This window comes from Ursus americanus, chromosome 35, assembly GCF_024610735.1.
Source record: "Ursus americanus isolate L20-20 chromosome 35, mUrsAme1.1.p, whole genome shotgun sequence".
NCBI classification, from domain to species: Eukaryota; Metazoa; Chordata; class Mammalia; order Carnivora; family Ursidae; genus Ursus; species Ursus americanus.
Window position 1 is genome coordinate 13,750,134 of NC_142161.1, and position 19,549 is coordinate 13,769,682.

At 43.2% G+C, this 19,549-nt stretch overlaps 1 long non-coding RNA gene across 1 annotated transcript in view; it reads right to left on the bottom strand.

The window, feature by feature from the left end:
* LOC148107111 (uncharacterized) overlaps positions 1 to 19,549 on the bottom strand; it is a 70,220-nt gene that overhangs the window by 24,365 nt on the left and 26,306 nt on the right. The window contains exon 4 of the long non-coding RNA XR_006780570.2: positions 17,774 to 17,847. This is a non-coding gene — a long non-coding RNA (uncharacterized LOC148107111). The remainder of the gene's footprint in view (positions 1 to 17,773; positions 17,848 to 19,549) is intronic.

Below are 19,549 nucleotides of genomic sequence, written 5' to 3' on the forward strand. Positions count from 1 at the left end.
GAAAAGTATGGTCCAAGGAGAAAATTTAACAGGGGTTTCTGGCCTCATCTGGGCATGGAGATAGGGAAGGCACCAAAAAAAAAAAAAAAGCTTCTCTGAGGTAGTAACATTTGTGCTTGATTCTTAAAGGAAGAATGGGAATTCATCAGGTAAATAATGCGTGTAGAAAGGCGGGCTGGCGGGAGAATGGAAGGAGGGCAGGGAAGTGGGAGTTAGAGAATCTAGGCAGCCGCATAAGCAAACAGGAGCGCCTTGGTGTATGAAGGACCTGGGCACAGACAGTGAGTGACAAGGGAAAGCAGATCAGTGTGGCTGGAGCATGGCCAACAGGGGGCAGGGAGCAGAAGATCAGGCCAGATTTTACTCTCGTAAGTGTTTAGGAAGAAATAGTTGGGTTATCTTAGCTTGCTCCCAGAGCAGTCACAATTCTGAACCTGTGGCCTTCTTGGGGTTTTCAAGCTGGTTGTGCCCTAAACCTGTCAGACCTACATCCCCGAGGCCAAGCTGAATGACACAGAGCCAAAGCTACAGGTGATGAACAGTCAAGCGAGAGCATAAATACACAATGCAGTGTGCGCACCTGGTCTGACTCTTAATTTGACTACGTCAACCATAATTAAACACTTGGGGAACACTGAGGAAATATAATGTGGATTAAATATTAGATGATATAAAGAGATCATTGTTCATTTGTAAATATAAAAATGGTATTGTGTTTGAGAAAGAAAATGTTCTTATTTTCTCATAGTATTTAAGAAAGAAACGTCATGATATCTATGATTTAAATTAAATTCAGCAAAATTTTCAGGAGGTATAAATATAAACAAGCAACTGCAAAATACAAACTAAAAAGTTTCCTAAAAAGAGATTTTTTTTTTTTTTAGATTTTTTTATTTATTTATTCGACAGAGAGAGACAGCCAGCGAGAGAGGGAACACAAGCAGGGGGAGTGGGAGAGGAAGAAGCAGGCTCATAGCGGAAGAGCCTGATGTGGGACTCGATCCCGTAACGCCGGGATCACGCCCTGAGCCGAAGGCAGACGATTAACCGCTGTGCCACCCAGGCGCCCCTAAAAAGAGATTTTTATATGATCTCAGTGAGAATACATTCCAGGATATGGAGAACAAGAGGAGCAAAGATGCAAAGAGTAAACCGTAAAGTGTGCTTTAGAAACAGCAAGTGTTGGGGCGGTTAACCGCTTAACAGCGGTTAAGCGTCTGCCTTCGGCTCAGGGCGTGATCCCGGCGTTATGGGATCAAGCCCCACATCAGGCTCCTCCGCTATGAGCCTGCTTCTTCTTCTCCCACTCCCCCTGCTTGTGTTCCCTCTCTCGCTGGCTGTCTCTATCTCTGTCGAATAAATAAATAAAATCTTTAAAAAAAAAAAAAGAAGAAACAGCAAGTGTTTCGCTTCAGTTGGAATTCTTGGGTCTGTTAAAAGGAATGCTGAGAAACAAAACTAGGAAATAGAGTTGGCCCCCATTACAAAGGGCCTTGAATGCCAGACAAAAGAGTGAGGGCACTCAAGGACCACGGAAAGTATGTGAGCAAGGGAGAAGCATGAATGCAGGAAAAAGAGTAACTATGCCACCGTGCATATGACAGAGGAGCCTGGAGACTTATTATAATAAACAGTTACTGTGCTCATTGCAAGTGTGAGGCATTGTGAGCAAAAGGGTCCCTGCCCACTGGAGGCTACAGTCTAATGGAGGAATGAAATGTGAAATAACCACACAAGTAAGAGTTGTGAGGGAAAGTACAGGGTGTTAGGAGAGCTCACAAGGAAACTAATGTAGATGAAGAGATCTACATCTACTGGGCAAGAGGCAACATCTACTGGGATGTAAAGATGCTCCGGAGTAAGCCAAGCGGGGACCAGAAAGAAGAGCTGGCCGGGCAGAGGAGCAAGGCCAAGCACAGGCTCTGTGGCAGGAGGGAAAATGGCCCTTGTGACCTTCCAAAAAAGGCCAGTGGAGCACAGCAGGAGATGGGGGGAGTGTGGCTTGAGATAGGGGAGTCTGAGGCCGAACTACCTTGGGCACAGCTGATGGGGCCAGGAGCCAACACCTGACCAAAAGACAGACTCCCTGAAGCTCTCCAGTGCCCTATGAGGTGACCTGGAGTGACACCAGCTCTTGACTGCCTGAACCAATTAAAGCTTCTCTCTTGGGAAGTTTGAATACGGGAGAGAGAGAGAGAAAGACCCAGAAAGAGAAAAAAGCAAACTGACCGATAACTAGAATGTAGTCAAGTGGAGGCACAGAAACAGAGATGTGGGCCAGGTAGCCCATATTTAATATCTTGGCCTTTATCTTAAGAACAAATACTGGTGAGGAGTGATAAGAGCCTGACCTAGCACTGTGGAAGTAGAAACGAAGAGGCAGTGGTGGTTCGAAAAATAAAAATGTCCACAAATTCTTTGACATTTCTCCCTTACGTTCCTCATGCCGCGCTGTGGGCTGTACTTAGTGATTTGCTTCTAACGAATAGGATATTGCAAAACCGATGGTGTATGATTTTCAAGATTGGGTTATAAAGAGACTGCGGCTTCGATCTTAAGTCTCCCCTCCTTCATCCCTCTCCCTTTCTCACTCTACCTGTGGGGAGAAGCCGAACGTCCTGTGGTAAGCAACCCTATGGAGAGACCCACTTGGTAAGGAGTAAGTCTCTGGCCAACAGCCAGCAAGGAACAGAGACCTGCTAACACCCACATGGATGATCTCTGAAGCAGATTCTCCAGCCCTGATCAAGCTTTGAGATGACCGCAGCCCAAGCAAGAGCCTGCCTATAACCTCATGAGACCAACTAAGCTAAGCCACTCTCAGATTCTTAATCCTCAGGAACTGCGTGAAACAATAAACACGCCTGTTTAAGCAGCTACACCTCAGTATGCTTTGTGATGCCGCATCAGCTAATGAATATGGAGGGGAACGGATGACACTGGCATTACACAGGTAGAATTGCTAGGACTTGGTAATGATAGCTATTGGTCATAAGGAGAGAAAAAAGAAGTCAAAAGGATTCTGAACTTTGAGTCTGGCTCGCCGAGGTCCCATTTTAGAGAAGGGGAAAGAACACAGGAGGAAGAACTTCGGAGGAAAAGAAAATTTCCATTTGAACTTATGGAAAATGAGATGCTGGTGAGATTTTCAGGGCAAGTGGCCAAGAGATTTGGAAATCTGGGAAAGTGGTAAAGTGGTCATTGGATAGTGGAGAACCATGGCAGTGGAGGGCATCCCCACGGAAGGCAAGGAGATAAAGAGAGAGGAAAGGCAAACCATAAGGAACATATGCATTTATGAAACTAAAGGAGTAAAAGAAGTAATGCTCAGAAAAAAAGGGTGAAGAGCCCAAAGACAGTCTTGATAAAGACAAGATGTTCCATAGTGCCAAAAACTGTATAAAGGGGATCTCTATCTCTGGAAACTCTACCTCACTTACCTTGTAAATCCATACATTGGATGGTTTAGAAATCTCCTACTTGGAGATTGGCTACATGGAAGAAATCAAATTTCAAAGTCTACAGCAGAGAAAACAAGATCTTGAATTGTGGTGACCCTAGCAAAGCATTTGCCACCATGTAAAGCTCTGTCCAGGCCACCTATGTGTCATTCTATAATGTCTCTCTCAAACTGCAAGGGAAGGAATGTTTGTGATTATCTCTCTTCTTACAAATGGGGATTTTTCAAGTTGCAAAATATGGAGGCTACTCATTCACCTCAGGGTAAGAGTTTCCATTGTAGGGATACTTGGGAGGGTTGGGGAAGCAAAGTGAATGGTTTCCAGAGCTACACAGCAGGCCTCATGGAGAGTTAGAATGTTGTCTCTCCAGCATCCTGCCCCTCCTGAAGATCTCCTGCACCCTGTTCCTTTCTCTATGGGCTTATTCTACTGCTGGTTTTCTATACCTTCTTTCATCACCTCCATTACTGAAGTCATCTCTTGCCTCACCATTTCTGCTTACTGCCTTCTCTTTCCACATCCCTAGCTTTCTGCACTGACACTGAACTACCTTGCTTGTAAACGAGTCTGATTTTCTCTCTTTCTGGGTCTCTCTTTCTGTCTCAAGTTCAGACTTCCCTTTGATTGGTTCAGATAATAACAATCCGGTGCCACTCTCTGCTACCTCAAGGGGGCCTGAAGAGCCTAACGCAGGCTATCCTTTTGGTCAGATGTTGACTCCTGTTGTGGCCATGGTGGTGGGAGAGATGGGCACTAAATCTAGAGAATTCCCTGTGGCCTCTTTTTCCCAAAAGGAGGCAGCAGGCCTATGAATCTTAGTGATCTTTGAAGTACAAATTCCCCAGTGAATAAATGATAGAAATGGTTCAAAGTTTCCTCTTCCAAGCATGGATTTATTCCAAACAGCTTTTTATCTTTAATATTAGTTTAATTTAGCAGAAACTACCTGTGGTACTAAACCTCAAAGTAGCACAGGCTGGCTGCTTATAGATTAAAAACCCAAGGTAGACATAGAAAATACAAGCAAGGAAGCCTTTGATAGACTGAAAAGGCCTAAATTATTTCAGTGAACTCTGCCTAACCTTAGCCAGTTAGTTCCTGCTTTTCATTCCTTTTGTGTGTGTGTGTGTGTGTGTGTGTGTGTGTGTGTGTGTGTGTGTGTGAGGGAGAGAGAACGTGCAAGCCTGGGGTGGGGGGAGTGCAGCCGGAAAGGGAGAAAGAGAATCTTAAGCAGGTTCCACGCTCAGCAAGGGGCCCTCGCAGGGCCCGGTCATGACCTGAGCCAAAATCAAAAGTCGGGCATTTAAAACCTATTGAACCACCCAGGTGCCGCTCCTGCTTTTCATTCTTATTCATTCATTCAGCACCACTACTTGGTGGGCATTCTCCTAAACTGATAAATTTGTAAAGAGAGTTAATAGAGAAACCCCACCCTCAAGGAGCTAATCTCCAAGGGAGGAGAAAGGAGCTGCATCTTCCTTCCCACCTCTCTTTGGTCTAGTTCAACTGTCTCTCCCCACCTTAACCCTGTGCATCTTCTGGAAACACATGTGTTGAAAAAGAAGAGTTGATATTCAGTTCTCCATGTGTCTTTACTATACTTGACAAGAATTTATAGAAAATTTAACTGAGGAGCACCTGGATGGCTCAGTCAGTTAAATGTCCAACTCTTGGTTTTGGCTCAAGTCATGATCTCAGGGTCCAGGCATGGAGCCCTGCATCAGGCTCCACACTCAGCAGGGCGTCTGCTTGAGGATTCTCCCTCTCTCTCTCAAATAAATAAATAAATCTTTAAAAAAAAGAGAAAGAAAGAAAGAAAGAAAGAAAGAAAGAAAGAAAGAAAGAAAGAAAGAAAGAGAGGGAGGGAGGGAGGGAGGGAGGGAGGGAGGGAGGGAGGGAGGGAGGAAGAGAGAGAGAAAGAAATCCTAACTAACTCTGGTTCTACTAACAGATAAAAAAGTAAATGTGGTTGGAAGAAAGGGGCCTGGGGGACAGAGTATTTTTTTTTTTTAATTTGTATGCCTTATATTGTTCAAATTTTTATAAACTTTTATTTAGAAATTACTTTTTACAATGGAAAAATAAGCCAAATAAGTTTTTGTTTTTGTTTTTGTCTATAAAGAAGGAAAAGAAATGAGAAGGGATGGGCAACTATGAACAAATAGAGTTGGTAAAATTTTCCATGACCCTACTGGCAAGATTATTTTGGTTTCGTTAAAAACAAAACAAAACAAAAAAAAAAAGAAACAAAAAAAGCCATCTCAAAGGAAGCATTGTGAAGTGAAGGAAGAACATACTATGCTGTAAGTGACTGAAAAAATTTCTTTTGTCCTTTAGATTTGCTTGATACACATAGATTGCTTTCTTATCCTTGAAATTCACGTGACCACATTCCTTCTGCACTATAGAAAAGCAACTGACATGATAAAATAAGCAAGCATTAGATTTTAGAGGTAGGCAATGGAAACTCTGGCGGTAAGGGGCCAACAGGGCATGGTTTCTTATATGTGTGAGCTTCCTGTAATGTGGAATGCGTACGTGTGAAATCACCAGTCACTACATTTGCAATAACTTAATAACATGACCGTTCCTCCACCCGTCCTCTTTCCCCACACCGAGTTGCAGTTTCACACGGGGCTACTTACTGCGAAGCTTTACAAAGAAAGAAGGAAGTACAGCCACCAATGAGGCAGCGGTGTGCTTCAAACGCCACATTCTGAACTTGATGAAAGTTTCTTTTATCACCTTTATTAGTAATGCTACATAGTTCAGAGTGGATGGTCCAAATCTTGTATTTAATTGTCTCCCTGTGCCCTGGACCTTTCAAATGTATGAATCATGATTTAAAAGGCTTTCCCTCACTGAGGCAGAGTTAACAGACAAAACAATCCTAGCCAGGGTCAGCTTCATTCTGCCGCAAGACTGGCACCTGCTCCCTCATCTGAACTAAAAAGGGAAGGAAAAAATGGGATATTAAAGCACCCGGGTCCTTTTTTCTGATGCCAGGAAAGGGATGAGAGGTCCTGTTTCTACACTGTTGTTCACGCTAAAGGGTCTCGAAGTATTTAACACTTAGGGGAATTAGTTCCCAGCTCCCCAGCAAATAGCTCCGCAGGGGCGAGGCAGCAGCTGGCCAGTGGGGCCCAGTAATCCCCAGCAGCACACCAGGGGCTAACAGGAGATTACTGTGTTTGAGGAAACTGATAGGATCTAGAGAGAAACCAAAGCTTAATACCTTGTCTGTCACTCCTCTTAAAAATTAGGAAATGGTAAAAATAGGCAAATTGCTGCTTGAGGAGTGACTAAGGAGAAAAAAGGAAATTTGGGGCCTATGGCATTTTTCTAAAGCTTGGTACCAAGGCAGATAGGGCTGTGGAAATGGCTAATTTAGCAATAATTCAGAATAATGCCATACCCTAGAACAGAGTCAAAGTGGTATTTTACATGGCTATTCAATCAGCAGAGCCTACCAGCTGACAAATGAAGGTGGTATCTGGCTCCCGAAAAGAAAGCAAACCATGAACATGTAAATATTTTAATTAAAGTACAATATGGAACTCACTGAACTTCATATTGAACTTGGGACTACTATGACCCACCACTTTAATCTTAAGCTCTGACACTGTTAAACATAAGCAGCAAGTGAGAATGCGATGTTTTACTTAGAAAAAAAATGCACTTTTGAAAAATCCAGAAGCTAAGGATTATTAACCATTCTAAAAGCAGTAACAAAAGTTACGAATGCTCATTCTATCATTTACAATTTTGGAAAAATGTTGTTCATCTGTCCTTTAATTTTATGAGACAATTTTGAAAAACATCAATCAAAGGTCTGCTCTGAATCTCCAGGTGTGAAAACGGGGTATGATGGGAAATCCAGATGGTCAAAGGATCAGCAGAGTTTTTATATTTGTGATTGGTAGAGAGAAGGAGGCCTGTGTCTGAAGTACAGCAGATGGGAAATGCCAACTTCGTCACTAAAAGTATTATCCTCACTCCCACCCCGCAGTCTGGAAACAAACCATGCTGTTGCTCTGTTTAAAGATGGCAGTCCTGGGGCGCCTGGGTGGCACAGCGGTTAAGCGTCTGCCTTCGGCTCAAGGCGTGATCCCGGCGTTCTGGGATCGAGCCCCGCATCAGGCTCCTCCGCTATGAGCCTGCTTCTTCCTCTCCCACTCCCCCTGCTTGTGTTCCCTCTCTCACTGGCTGTCTCTGTCTCTGTCGAATAAATAAATAAAATCTTTAAAAAAATAAATAAATAAAGATGGCAGTCCTTTTCTAGATGAGGGGCAACTTAACGGACCCATTTAATTACCCTCACGCAACTCCTCTTTGGGTTAAGATGTAGCCAACAGTATCTCCATTAGTTAATAAAAGGAGTTACTGCCAGTCATTTTAAAATGGCAGTCTTATTAGAGATTTTAGGTACTACAAGTACATTTTATTATTCTGAAAGGCAAACCGAAAAAAAAATTTACAGCTGAGCGAGCAAGAAAGTGTGCAAACTAATACACACGTGCATCTGAGCATGTGCACACCTGAGCACAGTTACATTTTTAAGTAGCAGGAAAAAATCATTCTTTGCATGTTTAAGAGATCTCACTGGCAGCTCAACCACCTCCCCCAGCCTCTGGCCTCAGGCACGTAGAGCCACTATTATTTCCTTCTGCCTAAAACCGAAGGGGACAGTTACTCCAGGTCCTGTAGCCAATTAAAGAGAAGGGGGGGGCATAGAGACAGAAGGGGTGGGGACAGAAAGAGAGGGAGAAAAAGAGAGAAAGAGAGACAGAGGGAGAGGGTGGCAGGGCAAGGGAAGGGGGGGAGGAAGGATGTGGTCTCATCCAACATCAGCTTCTATTTAAGTACCCAGCTCAGCAGACCATCCAATCTTAGGAGTTCCTGTCATCTGCCTTGGAGTTCTGGCCTATGTTTGTCCTGATTTGGATTACTGCTAAAATAGAAAAACAACCCCACGCATGAAGCAGGTGAAGTAGAAGAAAACATAAATTTTCCTTTAATAATATTTGGAATTGAAAGTCTTTAGAAATGGATGCTATAAATACAAGATTGGCTAATGTTCAAAACTATTTGTAATTTTCCCTTATTTAACTTCAATTATTTATCTCAAAATGAAACCACAACTATTTGTAAAGATGATGTTTTCTGACTCTTGATTCGGGAGTATCTGCCAGAAAACAACTGAGGTTTACACAAAGTTCACAAATCCATACACACACCTGGTGAATGCAGTCAGAAGACCTTGTGTAACCAATTTCCGCTGCTTTTCTTTCTAAGGAAAAATCTGCATCACTTTCATTTGAGAGGTTTTTTTTTTTTTAACTCAAATCAAAAGGATGACAAAGAATAGCCTTATTAGATTTTAAAAACCTTACAAATTGACAGAAAGATATACAACACATAAGAAAAATGTTCGAAGGACATACATACTTTGTAAATAGCCAATAATCATTTGAAAGGATGTTTAAGGACATTAAGAATCTAAGGAGTCGAAATTACACGCATGAGACACCATTTTTCACTTGTCATATTGGAAAAAAACCTGAAAACAATACATGTACTGTTGGGGAATGTGTATAAAAATAAGTACAATGGTATAGACTGCTAGTATAAACTGATTCAGCCTTTCTGAAGGAGTGTTTGTGAGTGTGTGTGTTTCAAAACCTTAAAAGAATGAGCACTCTTTGATTTAGCAACTAGATACCTAGAAGTTTATCAAAAAGAGCATCATAGATGTGCTTCAAATACAGCCACTAATAAGGATACTCATTAGAGAGCTCCACACATTGTCGAAAACTTGGAGACAGCCTAGATATCCGACAACAGAGAATTGTTGAAATTCTTTATAAAACATTTATAGGACAGAACACTATGCAGAAGCAGAAAAATATTTAATGTTCACAACACATTAAGCGAAAAAGATGTCCACACGACTTACTGCACTATTTCAGTTTTGTAGCCACACCAAAACTAACAAAATAAATCATGCCACTGGTGGTTATCTCTGGGAACGGGGAACACTGGTGATTTTTATTTGATTCTCATTGTTTACCTATCTTATTACTCGTGTTGTTATTACATTTTTCTAAACAATTGTGTCCAGATATAATTCACGTATCACACAATTATGTTATTACTTCTAAGAAAAAGGCAATAAAGTTATTCTTACTGATTGAGGCAGAGCTTTTGGGGACAAACATTTCATTCATATTTTATCTCAGTTACTGTAACACCAGGTGCACATCCCACAGCTGTGCAGCACTGTGCCTTTTACGACGCACCTTTACCTTTGCACTAGGGTCTTCTAGCCAAGAGGACCTCATCGCAGACGAACAACATATAATGACCTATACCTATTACAGCCCCAGTAACTAAATCTCATTGGGGGTCTTTGCTCCCACTTAACAGGAATTACACTGTAAATAAGAGAGCAGAAAGAGCCTTATTCTTTTTTTTTTTTAAGATTATTTATTTATTTGACAGAGAGAGAGAAAGAGTGCACGAAGAGGGGGAGCAGCAGAGGGAGAGGGAGAAGCAGGCTCTCTGCTGAGCAGGGAGCCTGATGTGAGGTTTGATCCCAGGACCCTGGGATCATGACCTGAGCTGAAGGCAGATGCTTAACTGACTGAGAGACCCAGGCAGGCACCCATAAAGAGCCTTATTCTAAAGCCTTAGATATATGTCATGTCCCCCTTTCTGACACACTGTGGGTCTTCACAGAATTCCCAGCATGACTCATACAAAAGAGAGACATAATAGGACATCCGTCTTTCTCCGTTGCTTTTCTCATGACATCAAGGATTAACACCCACACGGGAAGTGCAAAACCGTGGCAGCCATGGACACATCTGAATACGTACCTTATAATGTTCATTTCATTCTTCATTATTAACACACAAAGCTAACTTTTCAGATGTGAATAAAATCTGCATTCAGAGACACCCCAAACGTTGGTCAGTGCCTCACTGAAAGGACCTCAGTGATGCTGGGAACCTTGAAAAGGGGAGTGTGGTGGGGTCTGCCCCCTTTGGGTTACTGGGGGCCAGGGACCGTCTGGGGTGGAGCACACTGCTTGCTCTCAGAGGGTGGGAAGAGCCGAAGTGTTGAAAAACAAGGGTCAGTACAAGGGTTAAATGAAAGTGAAACCGTGCTGACCCAGAAATGCAAATCAGGGTGCCCCAGCTCTCTGTAGAACTTGTGGCGCCCCGAACACTGTATTCTTCCTTCAGATTACCTCGTGTCCCAGGAGAGGCTCCGGCGATTTCCAGAGAAGAGGTGAAATGTGGAGGGAAGCAGCAGGCAGCAGCGGAATCTAATTTTATTTGAGAAGCATCTCACAATTTATAGTGGACTTCTCACACGAAAAAAAAAAAAGGCAGTTTTGAAGTTTATTTCCCTTTCTTTATATTGCTTTTACTACCTTTACTAGTCCAAATTCAAAGCACAAAATCAGAGGTGATTTTAAAACTGTATCTGAACGAATCATAAAAGTAGGAGCGCACGATCTTAGAGATTTATAATGCTTATCTGCATTTCGTTCTACAAAGTTACGAAGTATGCAGGAAGCTCCCAGCTGCTGGGAGAAAAAGCTTCCTGAAATATAAATTCCAGGTAAATAACATCGTGGTTCTCATCGCTAATGGAATTATGAGGGAGAAAGGGAGGGAAGACAGAGGCAAGAAAGAGGCAAGGGAAGAGAAGAGAAATGATAAATTAGAGAAGAAATGGGTGCAGATTTTAAAGAAAAAGAAACCACAGTCAGAGAGGGTCTCGTAGTGGGGGAAACATGGAACAAAGTAAGCCAAGGACAGATAGCAAATAGATGGCAAATGTGGGTCGAGAGCCAAATGGCTCGGGCTTGAACCCGGGCTCCACACCTAATTTCTGGGTGACTTTAGGCAAGTTACTTAACCTCCTGAAGGCCTGTTGAGAGACATTAATTGCCAGAATCTACGCAAAGCGCCTGGAGTAATGCCGGGGCAGGGTGAGTGTTCAAGGACCACAAGCTTCATGGACAGCCCCTCCCGGGCCCAGAGGGAGGCATGAGCCCAACTCCCAACTTCCACCTTCCTCTGTCTCCACGCCTGTGGTCCTTTGATGAGAATGGCCATTTGGGGGCCTGGCCACACACCAAAGACATGGGGTGCTGAACTTCTGAGTTCAGATCCGTTGTGTTACTTGCCAGCTGTTCCTGTGTTAATTTATGCAACAAATACTTCCCGACTATTCACTAGCTTCAGGTTCTGGGCTAGGGTCTAATGAATGAAAACAGGCATACCCTGCCCTCATGCAGCCTACAGGCTCATGGGAGAGCCAGAGAGTAATAAAAGAATTAATCAAGTACAAATAAATTTAAAATGAGGAAAGAGACGCACATGCCATTAAGTACATATAAGTCCCTTGAGGAAGACACTACTGAGCTGAGCTCTGTCAGGGGAGTGGGCAACAGCCTAGACTATGAAAGGGCAAGGAAGAACCATCTAGGCTGAGGGAACAGCTGGAAGAATGAAGCCCAGAAAATGAGAAGAGACTGGAGTGGTCATCTGGAGCCAAACCAGGCAGGGCATGGTGCACCTGGTTAAGGACTTTGGTCTTTACCCTAAAAGAGAATAGAAAAATCAGTGGAGGATTTTTAATCAAGAAAATCACATGGTCATACATGAGTTCTGAGAAGACCACTGAAACTTTGGTGTGGGGGATAGATTTGAGAAGGACAAGGTAGATGACCGAGGTGGCTACTGAGCTGCCCATGGAGGGCAGACGGTGGCTGGGGCCGGAATGGAAGCCATGCAGGGTGTCCACGGATGGGTGGACATTACATCAGCACAACTCGGAAGTTGGACACAGAGGGAGGATTCCTCGCTGGAGAGAGAGCTAGGAGAATGCCAACTTTCAGGGAGGCTTGTTCTTGGGTTTAGTTTTAGGTATGTTTATTTATGTGACCTGGGGAAAGACTTTCACCCTCTAGGCCTTAAAATCCTTGTAAGGATTAAATGAACTCACATGCCTATGAATGCCTGACACAGAGTGGGTGCCCAGTAGCCAGAAACTGTGTTATTGGGATTTTAGACAAGAAATACTGAAGCAACTTTGTCTTGGCCTTCCACAGAGGGCAAGATCCTACACTTTCAGTCCAGATATCACCTTTTATTGTTGTTGTTGTTGTTGTTGTTGTTGTTAAGATTTTATTTATTCATTTGACACAGAGAGAGAGAGAGAGCCACAAGCAATGGGAGCAGGAGGAGAAGCAGGCTCCCCACTGAGCCCTACGCAGGGCTTGAACCCAGAACCCTAGGTTCATGACCTAAGCCAAAGGCAGACACTTAACCAACTGAGCCACCCAGGAGCAACCAGATATCACCTTTCTTGAGAGAGTATCTGATCCACAAATGCAAGGTCCTAAAGTAGAATGTCCCATCTGAGCACAAAGTACATCAGGATTCTTGGATCACACTGGGGAGGAATTCACGTTTAATGTATGAGGACATTGCTTGATCTGCCCTTTAAAAAAAAAAAATTACTATGAGAAGTAAAGTTCTGAGACTTGTATACGTGCTACTTTCTTTTTTTCACATCTTGCACAGGGAAACAAGCTATGTCTGTCTAATTTATGAACTTTTAGGATAAACATATATATTTAACAAATATTCTTAAGCACCTCCTTTACATGGTGAACTATGGAATACAAAGACAAATAAGACACATTCCTTGTTCTTAATGAGTTTGTGGGCTGGTAGGAGTCACACATACACACTGAAATACCATGAGGGAATGTAGGATGACAGATAGTGGGGAGCAAAGCTCTCACGTCTGGAAATAGAAGATCCCGAGTTTCAAACCAGAAAGTGGAACATAAGTGCTGCTTTCAAATGCCATGTCAGCTCCGTGGTTTTGGTGGTGAAGGGTCCTGTTTAAGTTTGGGGGTCTGGAAAACCAGCAGGATGGACACCCTCTCAACCCTAACATAACAGAAGATGAAAATACTGTCGGGTCTGGATATAATAAACATAAATAGCCAAAAATCATTATTAAATTGAATTTTGGGAAGGTGGAAAGGGAAGACCTGACATGCTAAAAGAGCATTTCTAAAGAAAAAGATTATTTGCCAAAGAGCAAGATTTTCTATTAACATCAAATTAGATAACTCTTCATACAGCCAGAGAAGTGATGGATATTATGTCACATGGTTGACACCCATGGTTTTGTCTCATAAAAGGAACATGAAAAAAAATCCACAGAATTCTGCCCAGTACTAGGTCTGCTAATCACCTTTCGGTGTCAGCTGAGAAACAGCAAACTCAAGGAGCCAGTTTACCCCACATGTTCTGTCACTTTGTAAAATTTCTTTAGAAATTTAAATTAAAACCAGTTCCTCAGTAATGAACTGTATTTTCGTCTACACAGCAATTTAAACATGCCGTTTATTTTCTGTCTGCCATGAGATTGGGAAACTAGGCATTATTGAACATAAAGCAAAGCTAATTCTAGGAATTTCCAAAATCAAAGTCTATCCCTAGAATATTTTTACATCAGGGAAACTTGAGAGTAAGTTCTAGAGAGTCCACTTTCTAGATGGTCTCGTCCTCCAATAACTGAAATGATTAAGGCCTGCACATTCACTGAATTGCTTGAAATAAGAGTCTAACCTTTAGCTAATAGGTTCTGTCAGTTAGTCTCCTGATTTAATCCAAAACAAGTTATTAGTTTATACCTCCCCATCTAGCAGGCTGGTTGCCATTAAGCAGAAAAAGTAATTCTATTAATGGAAAAATCAGTGTTCAACACATTCTCTAGGACTTGACTCAAATGCCACCTCCATTACTGCCTCCCTGGTCATCATACATGGCTCTGTGGAGTCTCTGTCACACTGAATAGAAATGGTTTGCAGTGCCCACCTGCTCATCCACACTGTGATCTCCTCAAGGGCAAGGACGGGGCGTACGCATTTTTGTGACATCATACCTGACACATAGCAGGCACAGCTGAACACAGACAAAAACACAGAAATACAATCAGAGAGACAAGTGGGCCAGAGAAATAACAAAACTGCACACCTTCCACAGTCATGCACAAAGGGAAAGGCAATGAAAGCCGCTGGAGGTATGGTGACACGTCAGGTAGGCCGCTGAAGGAACTGGATATCAACCAAGGACCTGAGCAGGAGAGCCTGTCCCTTCTCGTTGAAGGTGATTTTGCCTTGCGAAATTTCCCCTTGGGTCTAGCTCACTGGTCAGAGGAATGGAGCAACTCCAGAGGCTGAGTGTGTTGTCTGAGGCAAGTCCCAGGCTCCCACCCAAGTAATCCACCTGTGGCTGGGGTTTGAGGTCCTTGCTGTTGTTTTTTGTTTGTTGAGTTTTAATGGAGAGTGGAGGGGAAGGGATCTCAAAGGCAAAGGTGCCTGTGAAATGAACATTGCAGGCTCTACGTGCGCCGTGTGCTTGAGGAAGAAACCTAGCTGCACAACCCCCTCAAGATACACCATGAAGTTGCATCACCCCCATTATGTAAGCCTTTATCAAAGCAGGAAGGGGGAGGGGTAAAGTCTATGACCGAACAGGAGTTCAGATGAAAATTTTATAACTTTTAACTTTGATGCTTTTCAAAGGAAATTTTTATCTTTGTTTTACATTCCTGCGGGGGGGGGGGAGTTGTTTTTAAAAACATGATTTTTATTTTTATTTTATTTTATTTTTTTGACAGAGATAGAGACAGCCAGCGAGAGAGGGAACACAAGCAGGGGGAGTGAGAGAGGAAGAAGCAGGCTCCCAGTGGAGGAGCCTGACATGGGGCTCGATCCCACAACGCCGAGATCACGCCATGAGCCAAAGGCAGACGCTTAACCACTGTGCCACCCAGGCGCCCCTAAAAACATGATTTTTAAAGCCATCTTTTAGATTAGATATAAACAAAGAGTGCCAGAAATGTTACACAATGTTTTAATTTCTAACTTTAGCCTTCATGTTAGTAAACTTAAATTCGTAATTCTATGAGCAGACACTCTTGAAAAACCTTTCTTCGTTTTTTAAATCAGGAATCACCAAACGTTCAAGCTCAAAGGGACCTCGTCAGTTGACTGGTCTAACGTCCACACCTGGACTCTCTCCCTGCTACACAGAACTGGGAAGAATCACGTTTCACACTGTCGAGAACCAATCTTTGTACTGACATAACTCCAATAAACAGGATTTGATTACTTGTTACTGAAAGGTAGTATTTCCCAAAACAGATTTCATATAAAACTAGACGTTTGAGATAATATTTTTATAAGATTCTGTGGTCAAACAAGTTTTACAAGGACAGTGCTAAAGAAAGTTTAAAAGGGTTTTTTTTGTTTATTTTGATTTTAAATGATCAGACTCCTCAGAACATTTAAGATACCCATATAAACATCAAGACTATCCAAGAAGGAGGACAGGATGCAGTGTCAAGGACCCCAAAACTCCTCCCTCCTCTCCCCCCGCAAGAAATGTCCATTGCGTCATAGGATAAGTGTTCAGTAGAACACAGCTCTGGAAAAGTGGCTGTGACATTTTCAGCTGTAGCGAACATCTGTAATTTGTAGGGACTATTGGCTTTTAGTCACAGAGGCAGCATGTAAATTTGGCCTTGAGCATTCTAGTAGCCAATGCAAAAAGCATTAATCCCATGATCACGGATCACATAAAAAGTTCATGACGTTCATCAAATGAAAACACAGTTGTTCCAGAAGTGCCAGCTATTCTCGGTACTTAGAACTGAAAGCTACAGCCACTCAGGTGTCTGCGTAAAGAGGATCAGGTTGACATCCTCCGCTTCAGCTCCTTTAGTGCACAGAATACCGTTTCGTAGGCAATCTTACAGCATCCTTTTTCGGAGACGAATGGCATATTGCTACAGCGTAGCTCCGTAGAAGCAGCTTTACAAGGCGTCATACCCTGTTTCACATGATCATAGTTCTTACTTGTCTAACTCAACCCAAGACTAATCTCATTCTCCCATTAGCCAGCTACACCTGTCTCCAAGGGTGAATCACTTGCCTACTCTGGGTTTGAGCTAGGTGGTCCCAGCTTCAAAGTTCTAGAGGTCTATGGGGTTTATTAATTTGACTTTCAGAAAAACATCAAATGTTCAGTGTCCTTGAAAGTGTGAATCCATCCTTGTAGGTATCTGTACCTTACGTCGCTTACGTTCATGGCGGATATGTTTAACACATCACAAAAACCTCAAGCCATGGTCATGTGTCACAAATTTGGAAGAATAAAAAGGAGAGACTAAGAATAGGAGTAGAAGAGTGCCAAACATAATTTTAGCTACTCGACCATTTAGCTTTAAATCAACCTTAGTTTCTTTAGAAGTACTTTAATAATGATGGCAATCATAGTCATAATAATTTGCTCTAAATGAGCCTATAGTTTCCCATAGGGTAGTAGCAGCAGCAGTAGCAAACACATATTTGGCGCTTCCAACCTACAAGACCCTATTACAAGTATGAGACACAATTCCTCTTCAAATGTTCGCAATAACTCAAAGATGTAGATACCATTCCGATCCAATTTCACAAATGAAGAAACTATGACTCTGAGGGGTTGGATAACTCGCCTCAAGTCCTGCGAGTAGGAGCAACAGATCCAGAATTCAAGCCGGCTCCAGATCTGAGATCTAACCAACATACACGACTGCTTCTGGACCCCTGAGGTCAAAGACTGCTGACAGTCTGAGCGGCGGCCTCACTCTAGCTACATACCGGATATTATATTAGAGCACGCTCCTCTCAAAATAAGACTTGGTCAGGAAAAAGAATGTGGGGCTTTCTAAGAAAACCAGCTCCATAAGTGTAAAGAATAATAAAGATTTTAATGCTCCATGATTAATACCCACAGAACAATGACCCGAAAACAAGCCTCCAGTTCTCTTGGAAAACGGAAGGTGGTTTCCCCTGTGATGATAGAGCAGTCATTTACTCCTCTGGTAAAACCTGAACAAAGAGACCACCCTAAAAGTCAACAGAGTTGGGACTGTAGGGGGGTGGGGAGGCAAACTCCCCTGGGGAACACAGGAGGCCCTGGTCCCACTCTCAGTGCATCTTCTGCAAATACCCTGGGGCCCCGGCTGTCTTCCTCCTGCTTCAGAGGAAATATTAGTCTTTGTTCCAATAGCTCCTCTTATTTCTAGCCTTTCTCTCCTCCCCTCCCAGCACACACTTGCCTGTTTGGTGATACAGGAGAGGAATGCATTTGAAGTAGTCTAGCACCACTCTTAACATATAATCACATGTAATCACACATCCAGGAACCATGTCTCATACTTCTAATTACCTTCCTTCAGAGGATCTCAAAGCGTTTTTCAGACAGTAATGAATCACCTCTTCTTAGATATTTCCTCCTAAGACCTGAAAAGAGAAACACAACAATTATATGTCTTGTCCTCTAAACTACTACCAACATTTCTTTTGAAACCACACACACACACACACACACACACACGCACACGCACGCACACGCACACACAGGGAGAGAGGAGGAGGAGAAAAGGGGAAAGAGATTTTTTAATGGTGACAGAGCAGTGGAATTCATCACATCCTGTCCTGTGCTCACAGCAGGGGCGGGGCCCATGTCATCTGTATACCATAAGTGTTAATAATGACATAAAGTTTTCCTGCACATCATGAATGAAACGGAATCCATTTTCAGCTGTAAAATTGCCTGCCGCCTTTTATTCATTCATCTTCTCTAAGCCACCCATACCCTGACTTAGCAAAACCAGCCTTGTCTCATCTCCCAGCCCATTTTTGTAGTTCTGAAGTGCAGTACTCCCTTCATAAAGAACTGTGAATTTCCAAATTGGGTGAAATAGTTCTTAAAAGTTGGCTACTTTCAAAATCAATGAAATTTGCTTGGCCCTCGAGAGTGAACTGCAAACTCAGAGTAACTGTCTTAAGGAATATAGACGACCTAAGAGGCTAAGTTTTAACTCGCTTTTACTTAGCTTGTGCTGCCTCTTTGGTTTCTCTCCTACCTGTCAGAATAAGACCTGGGAGAAATCCTGGAAATGCTGATGTCTCAATAATCACTGTGGCTTCCTCCTAGGAGCCCCATCTCCATGCCTGACAAACCCCAGGGGGCTCAGCCTGGCCTTAGGGGCAGCGCCCGACCATTTCCAGCTGGGCCCTGAAAGGAATATATCAACAGTGACCACAGGGGACAGCTCCGGGCTGAAGAAGCCCAGAAGCTGTGAACAGTAACTTCCAGCCCTTTCCCAGCACAAAGGGGTTGTTGCCTGCCCGTCTCAGAATGAGCCTACCAGCCCGGAGTACACTGGCTCTTCAGTGGTTTGTCGTGCCTCTCTGGGGCCTGAAGATGGGCCTCTTCAGACAACCAAACATTTGGTTAGTGTGAGGGGTAATCCAAATTATGATTAGAAACAGATTACCCAGCTCAAAACTCATGTTTGGCTTGAGCAAAACCACACACCCAAATCCCTAATCACTTTCCAGAAAGAGGCCTCTCTTCAACTGGGATTGGGAACAACAGCCTTTTCTTGAACTTTTCATCTTCTCGCGTATTTCTAGATCCCTGTGCTTCTCCTTGAGGCACCAGCCTGGAAGTAGCTTCCAGCCAACCCCAGAGTGTTTGAGCATACTCTGCTGCCAAGGTGGCTGGGGTATGTGTGCAAAGCCTGGTCACCAGCAACTGGAGGATCCAGAAAGGTTGATTTCTAATTTTCTCATCACCAGGATTTGGAATAAACATGAAATGAAATCATCCTTGGTACAGAATTAAAACTTTTTAAGAATATTTAATTTACCACCCTTAAAAGAAAGTTGGCCAGCAATTTTTACCCACTCCCTGCTATGAGTACCCCCCATATCTCTCTCTCTCCTATCCCTCTCTCTTTCCTTCCCTCCCCACTCTCTCTCTCTCTCTCTTACACACCCACACACACACTCATCTTGGCAGCAGCTGTAGCCAGACAGTATCTTCATCCTGGATGCCTTCTTGATTCCCAACACACAGCTGCTAAGTTGGCCCTCACTCACCCTCTCCAGCTGTTGTTTGCAGAATTAGAAGTGGACAACTGAGGGAGAAGAGGCG